General features: G+C 48.7%; 1 pseudogene across 1 annotated transcript; it reads left to right on the plus strand.

The window, feature by feature from the left end:
- The first annotated feature begins 3749 nt into the window (after positions 1-3749).
- On the plus strand, positions 3750-4133 carry LOC311630935 (cytochrome c-like; annotated as a pseudogene). The gene has a single exon. The product of its transcript is annotated as a cytochrome c-like (transcript).
- The last annotated feature ends 3068 nt before the right edge of the window (positions 4134-7201 follow it).

A 7201-nucleotide genomic window follows, 5' to 3' on the forward strand; every position in this document is an offset into this window, starting at 1 on the left:
ATATTTTCAAATGGTCCATAAAAATATAAAAAGATATAAAATTGAACCATATGATTTTTGCCTTTATTATATTAATTTTAACCTCTGAAAATAGATACTATATGTTATTTAACCTAATTTAAAAGTAAATATAGCAAACTAATAATAGTTTAACCTATGTCATGGTATATGGATATTCATTGATAAGTTCTTTCAATTTTTCTATACATAGGAAATTTTCATGATAAAATAGGGTAAAAAGACATTTCTGTTTGTGATATCTCTCAAATCTACTCCTTTATTAGTTATCTGTTGCTATGTAACAAATTACCCCCAAATTTAGTGGCTTAAAACAACAAACATTTCCAGGTATGTACCTAAAAGAACTGAAAGCAAAGGCTCATTAAAAGATACTTGCCCTAGCTGGTTTGGCTCAGTGGATAAAGAGTCAAACCTTCAGACTGAAGGGTCCTAGGTTTGATTCCGATCAAGGGCATGTACCTTGGTTGCAGGCATATCCCCAGAGAGGGTTGTGCAGGAGGCAACTGATCAATGTTTCTGAGGACCTGGGGAGGAACAAATGTATTGTGCACGTGAGTGGGGATGTGAATCGTTGGGTCCAAGGTGGAAGCGGCCTACCTCAGTTTCCCCCTGGACCCAACGGTTCACATCCCTGCTCACGTGCACAATCCATTCGTTCCTCCCCAGGTTCTCAGAAGCCGCATCCCATTGCAGCATTGGTGCAATATCCAGAACTGTTATTAAAACCAGAACCAGGTGCTGGCCAGGCCCCAGTATAATTCTTTGAAAGCTCTTCCTCTCAGTCTGTGGATCTGTGGAACTAGACATGTTACACATGAATATATATACACACGAGTGGAACAGGCATCAGATAAATGCTGACAACATTCCTCTTCAAAAATGGGGGAATGGGAGCCTCATAGAAGTCTCAGAAAGCTTCAAAGCAATTCCCAAAACCCATCCACGCAGAAGCTGGAAGTGACTTCATTAGGTTTCAACGACTAGGAAAGATTCTCCATGGTTCTAGGTTTTGCCATCTGGGCCTTTCTTCTTTGTAAAAGGTAGCACCTGTGTTTGTAGTTGAGCAGTTTTCTCAGCTCTCTCTCTCTCTCTCTCTCACACACACACACACACCAGTAGAATTTTGGAGGTCCGGCCTTTTTTCAGTGTGTACTATACTGCCTCTGTCCCTTTCGGTCCAAATTGGCACTGTCTCTGCTGATGTCATCCTCACAGAAACTTAGAGGGTCTCATATGATTCTAATTAGGGTTCACTCCGCTAGCCAAAAGCTACACCCACAAATCTCTGTGAGATAAGCCCTTTTCCTGGGCTTCCTACTGAGACAGGCAAAGGGAGAGTGCCCTAAGTTTCTTAGAGATCCTCCGGTTTGATTGAGAGAATCTGTAAAGCGAGCATCCTTTGTGTGTCTGAATGCTACTACAAGGTTCTACTGTTGATATTTCTGGGTCTTAACGAAAGACAGTCACACCATCTGCTCTATCTGTAGGTCACTGTTGGAACTGCATGTTGGGTTTGAACCCTTCTCAGAAATCATTCCTTAAGTTTAGCATCTTCTCCTCTGGAGAGGCTGAGCACATCCTAGCTCCTTTTTGTTTAATAGTCCTTCCCTCAACTGATCTCTCTCCTCCCGTGTTTTACTCTAAGTAACAAAAAGAAAGCAGGCAGCACCTTAGTCACTTTGCTTGGAAATCTCCATAGCTGCCTACCACGGTCCCTTCCTCTTCCTCCCCGCTGTGACTCCTCTCTCTAGACGGGCATTCCAAAGTGTGGGAGGTCAGGGCCCCTGTATACTCTAAACATTACTGAGAACCCTAAGGAGTTCTGTTTATGGGAGTTATATCTGTCAACATTTCCCACATTAAAAATTAAGTGTGGGAAATTTTAGAAATGTTTATTGATTTGTTAGAAAAGCCATGGCAGGCCCTCCTCTAGTCAGGCATCCTCAGGAGAGGGACAGTTTTAAACCCCGTGCGGCCACCCCTGACGCACCGCCATGCTGCCCAGGGACACAGGGTGACCTCGAGGTCCAACTACTTCCTTAAGAGCTTCCACCTTCCGGAGGATTATCCAAATGCTTCCCTGTGGGAGCAGCCAGTGTGGGCTCCCAGCAGATGCAGCAGATCCGCATGTCCCTCGGCGGGAGGCCGTGCGCAAGGACATCTGGAAAGCAGCCCAGCTCTGGAGAAACTCTGCCTGCTCTCTGGGGAATGTGGGCTTGTGTTCACCAAGGAGGACCTCACTGGGATCAGCGGCATGCTGCTGGCCAATCGGGTGTCCGCTGCCGCCTGTGCAGAACAGCAATGGAAGCCAAGGCTCCGAGAAGACAAGTGGCAGACCCGGAGGCCACGGGGACGTGGGAGGCGGCCATTGCACTCTAGTTCAGGATTCTTCCTACTGGTATTTCATGATGCCTCCCGCAAGCATGTGTGAGCTCACACACACACACACACACACACCTTTCTCCACCACCATAACCACCACCATACACATACAAGAGATTCAAAATCCCGGGAGGGAAGGTTCATGCCTTTTTAACAACATTTTAAAAAATATATATTTTTATTGATTTCAGAGAGGAAGGGAGAGGGAGAGAGAGCTAGAAACATCAGTGATGACAGAGAATTACCGATCAGCCGCCCCCTGCACACACCCCACTGGGGATGTGCCCGCAACCAAGGTACATGCCCTTGACTGGAATCGAACCTGGGACCCCTCAGTCCACAGGCTGACGCTCTATCCATTGAGCCAAACCGGTCTCTGCAACAACATTTTTATTGATTGATTCAACAGACAGAGGAGTGGGGAGAGATGGATGACACTTGGCATATCAGGATGACACTCTAACCAACGGAGCTACCTGGCCAGGGCCTGGGTTCATGCCTTTTCAATGTTAGTATTCCTGCAACAGATCGAGTGTCTGGCAGCTGGAAAATTACAAGTGATTGTGAAATTGAGTTGACTTTAACGCTGAACTGGACCGTCTTGGGGGAGGGAGAGGGGCACATAGAGGATCACCACCAGAGCCGAGTTCAAGTCCTACTTGACCAAACTCTGACAGTGGCCTGGCCTGGATTCTGGCTCCACCCAGACCCTTCTCAGGCCACCCACAGAGAGGAGGGGCCTGGCCAGCAGGAGAGGTTGAGGTGTCCAGGGAAGTGGGTAGGAGCCCTTGGCGGCAGGAACTTGCTCTAAAATAGGGGTGTCGAACTCAATCAGAGAAGGGGCCAAAATCTAAAATCCAGCCTAAATCGCGGGCCGAATGGTTTACTGAACAGTCATAAACTGACAATGTCATAAACTGACAGCAGAGTGCAGTGATGACAGCGCGGTGCGGGCCACATTGCAAGGCCTGGCGGGCTGGATTTGGCCCGAGGGCCTTGTGTTTGACACATGTGCTCTAAAACCACAGTGCCGTCAGAGAGCGGGACGTCAGGCTTGCGAGTGGGGTTCTCCGTGTCGTGCACGACTAACAAGTGATTTAAAAGTGGGTGATGTTGAGCCCTAACCGGTTTGGCTCAGTGGATAGAGCGTCAGCCGGCAAACACAAGGGTCCCAGGTTCGATTCTGGTCAAGGGCATGTACCTTGGTTGCAGGCACATCCCCAAGAAGGGGGTGTGCAAGAGGCAGCTGATCGATGATTCTCTCTCATCGATGTTTCTAACTCTCTATCCCTCTCCCTTCCTTTCTGTAAAATTCAATAAATATATTTTAAAATAAATAAATAAAAATGGGTGATGTTGAGAAGGGCAAAAAGATTTTTGTTCAGAAGCGTGCCCAGTGCCATACTGTGGAAAGGGAGGCAAGCACAAGACTGGGCCAAATCACCATGGTCTCTTTTTGTGAAAGACAGGCCAGGCCCCTGGATTTTCTTACACGGATGCCAACAAGATCCCCCCTGGGGAGAGGCTACGCTGATGGAGTGTTTGGAGGATCCCAGGAAGTGCATCCTGGGACAGAAATGATCTTCACCGGCGTTAAGAGGAGTGCAGAAAGGGCAGACTTGATAGCTTATCTCAAAAAAGCTACTATTGCGTAATAGATGGCTACTGCCTTATTTATTACAAAGGTCTCATGACTTTTTTTTATGTTACTATTTTTAAATTGACCTCATACACCAGAATTCGATCATAAATGACTAATTAACATTTCTTTCGGACGGTCCTGATTTAAATAAGATTGGCTTGTGGTTGAATGAATACGGTCAGCTTTTTGAGCTTTGGTGATAATGTTGGTTCAGCAAGCACTGTCACTGTCCCCCTCCTTAAACTATGGTTGGACTAGATTCCTAGTGTTCAACTTCTCACAGAGGTGGCGAGTGCCCTCTCAGAACCTGTAGGAGATTGGCTGGGACTTAGGTTTATGTGACTGGTTTTGTTAATATGTTTACATTCTGAGGAAATCCCTTCCCTGTCTCTTAGACCTGCAGGACTTGCTCGTGTTTCCAGCTGTGCTCATCAGCCTGTTCAAAGGAAGGGCTGCTGATGAGCTGGCAGTGACCATGCCATCTCTTGGGTCCCGACTATGCCAACTTAGTAAAATTCCCTCTATCTAAACTGTTGCCTTTTACTGAATGAAAGGCAATTTAGTGTGGTTTCTGTATAATATCAATAAAGGGTATTTAACAGTTCTAAACACACACACACACACACACACACACACACACACAATGCTCATCAACCAGCTGCCTCACTGCCCACCCAGGGCCTGGCATCCACACCAGCCAGAGCAGAGGCCTCCTTCCTCTGAGTACACAGCACTGGCAGGAAGCAGGGGACACGAAGAATCACAAGCCCGAATGAACAAAACGGATCGCCATTAGGGCATCACTGCTTGCCAGGCTCTTCTACGTCAGTGTCTCTGGTTCTGCTCTCCACTCAGCCAAGGCAGGAATGCTGCCGAACTCTGGCCCTGCCCTTTGCACCAGCTTCGGCGATGAGCTTGCTCCTCGGATATTTTGCAGAATCTCCATGCTCAACTGATTCGGCTTGGCTCTGCATGGGCGCTCTTTCTCCCAGTCCTGAGACGGAGGCCACCGTGTCCTGTCCGCCTGAAAGACCTCTGGAGCAGGGGTGCGGGGGTGCGGGGGTGGGCCTGGCACAGGGGGCCCAGGCGGCTGCCCACACCACTGCTATGAGCTTTGGAGCGCCCTGCTGACTGCCACATTCTCTCTCCTGCCCACAGAAGTCCCAGCGGCCTTGCGAGTCCCCAGGAAAAGGCAGGGTTATGAATTGGACGAAGGCAGGGAAGGACAGAGCCAAAGGCTTCACAGCAGACTGGAGACCCCTCCGCCTCTGTATGCCTCAGGCCCCGCTTCCTCTATTCTTCTCTCACTCTGTTTCTATTAATCCTATGGCCGCAGTGCGGCTCGGGCCTCTCCTGTCGCTGGACCTCAGCACCACTCCGTGCTCCCTCCCACTTCCTATTCAGCGTTTGTTCTAATTCACGTTTTCCCTGAGGCCTTCCTTGATCACCAGCTCTAAAATGCAACACCCCCCCCCCACACACACACACACCTCAATACCCCCTGCCTTTTCCTCGGCCCCTCTCACCATCCACCTCATCTCACTCACTGTTGGTCTCAGCAGTTTTGTCTGTTTGCTCTCTGCTGTATCCCCAGCCCTGAAACGGGGCCTGACCACAGCACACCCTCAGTAATATTTGTGAAATTCTTGCATGAATGAGGCTGGACTTGGAGCTGGTCCAGGAAACCGTGTGTTTTGAATCAGCTTCACTCCCTCAGGCCTGACTCAGTTCATCTGCCTTATGGCGAGGGCGCATGTGCTGTTGTGTAAGCCGCCTTCCAGCAGAAATAATTAATGATTCCAGGCAATATCCTCTTACCACCCCAGAGAGGCTCAGGCACAGGCTCCGAGGGAGGGGCGGCAAGAGGCAGCTGCCAGATGACTAACTGGGATCTGGGATAGCAAGTCATCCACCCCGAGTGTTAATCCTCCTGGGCCACAGTGAGGCTCAGGATTATTAGCTCCGGAGACTCACATGGCCTCCTGGCTTGGCCTGGCTCTAAAAGACCATCAGGTGCATTTGAAAAAATAACTCCATGCCCTGGCCGGTGTTGCTCAGTGGATAGAGCGTTGGTTTGCGGACTGACGGGTCCCAGGTTCGATTCCGATCAGGGGCATGTACCTTGGTTGAGGGGTGTGCAGGAAGGAGGCAGCTGATCGATGTTTCTCTCTCATCGATGTTTCTAACTCTCTACCCCTATCCCTTCCTCTCTATAAAAAATCAATAAGCCGAGACCAGTTTGGCTCAATGGATAGAGCGTCGGCTTGGGGACTGAAGGGACCCGGGTTCGATTCCGGTCAAGGGCATGTACCTTGGTTGCGGGCATATCCCCAGTGGGGGGGGTGCAAGAGGCAGCTGATCGATGACTCTCTCATCAATGTTTCTAGCTTTCTATCTCTCTCCTGTCCTCTCTGTACAAAATCAATAAAACATATTTTTTTTAAAAATCAATAAAATATAATTTTTAAAAGAAAGAAAAAATAACTGCATCACAGGGAGGTGACACCGAGGCCTAGAGAAAAAAAATAAAGAATTGCTGAACTTGGCACAGACATTGTGCAAGATTAGCCTTGACCTAGCTCTCAATCAACAGACACTTGCAAGGATTCTTTCTGCACCCAGAGCTGTTCTGGGCAGGACCAGAGCAGTGAATCAGAGGGACAAGGTCTGGATGTGACCTGTGTGTTTATTCCCGGTGTGCATTCCTTCCCAAGGCCTGGAGCCTCCTCCCCTTTGACCTCCTGCTCGTCCGCATCTTCCCGGACCCCCTGGCGACATTTAGATGGATAGATCTCTATTGTCTTAAACATATATTTTTTATTGATTTCAGAGAGGAAGAAAGCGATAGAAACATTGATGATGAGAATCATTGATTGGCTGCCTCCTGCACGCCCTACACTGAGGATGGAGCCCACAACCCAGGCATATCCCTGACCGGGAATTGAACTGTGACCTCCTGGTTCATATAGGTTGATGCTCGACCACTGAACCACGCCTGCTGGACTGGATAGATTTTCTTCATTTCAAAAGCAAAACCACACCTGCCAGACCAATGCAACTCGGCACCAATGTCGCTACAGACCTCTCCAGCATCCCAGTCACATCAGCTTTCCTTCTGCCCAGCTTTCAGGAAACTCCAGATCTCTTCCTCATTCT

The sequence above is a fragment of the Pipistrellus hanaki genome (genome assembly GCF_964339955.1).
Source record: "Pipistrellus hanaki genome assembly, chromosome: 12".
Lineage (NCBI taxonomy): Eukaryota > Metazoa > Chordata > Mammalia > Chiroptera > Vespertilionidae > Pipistrellus > Pipistrellus hanaki.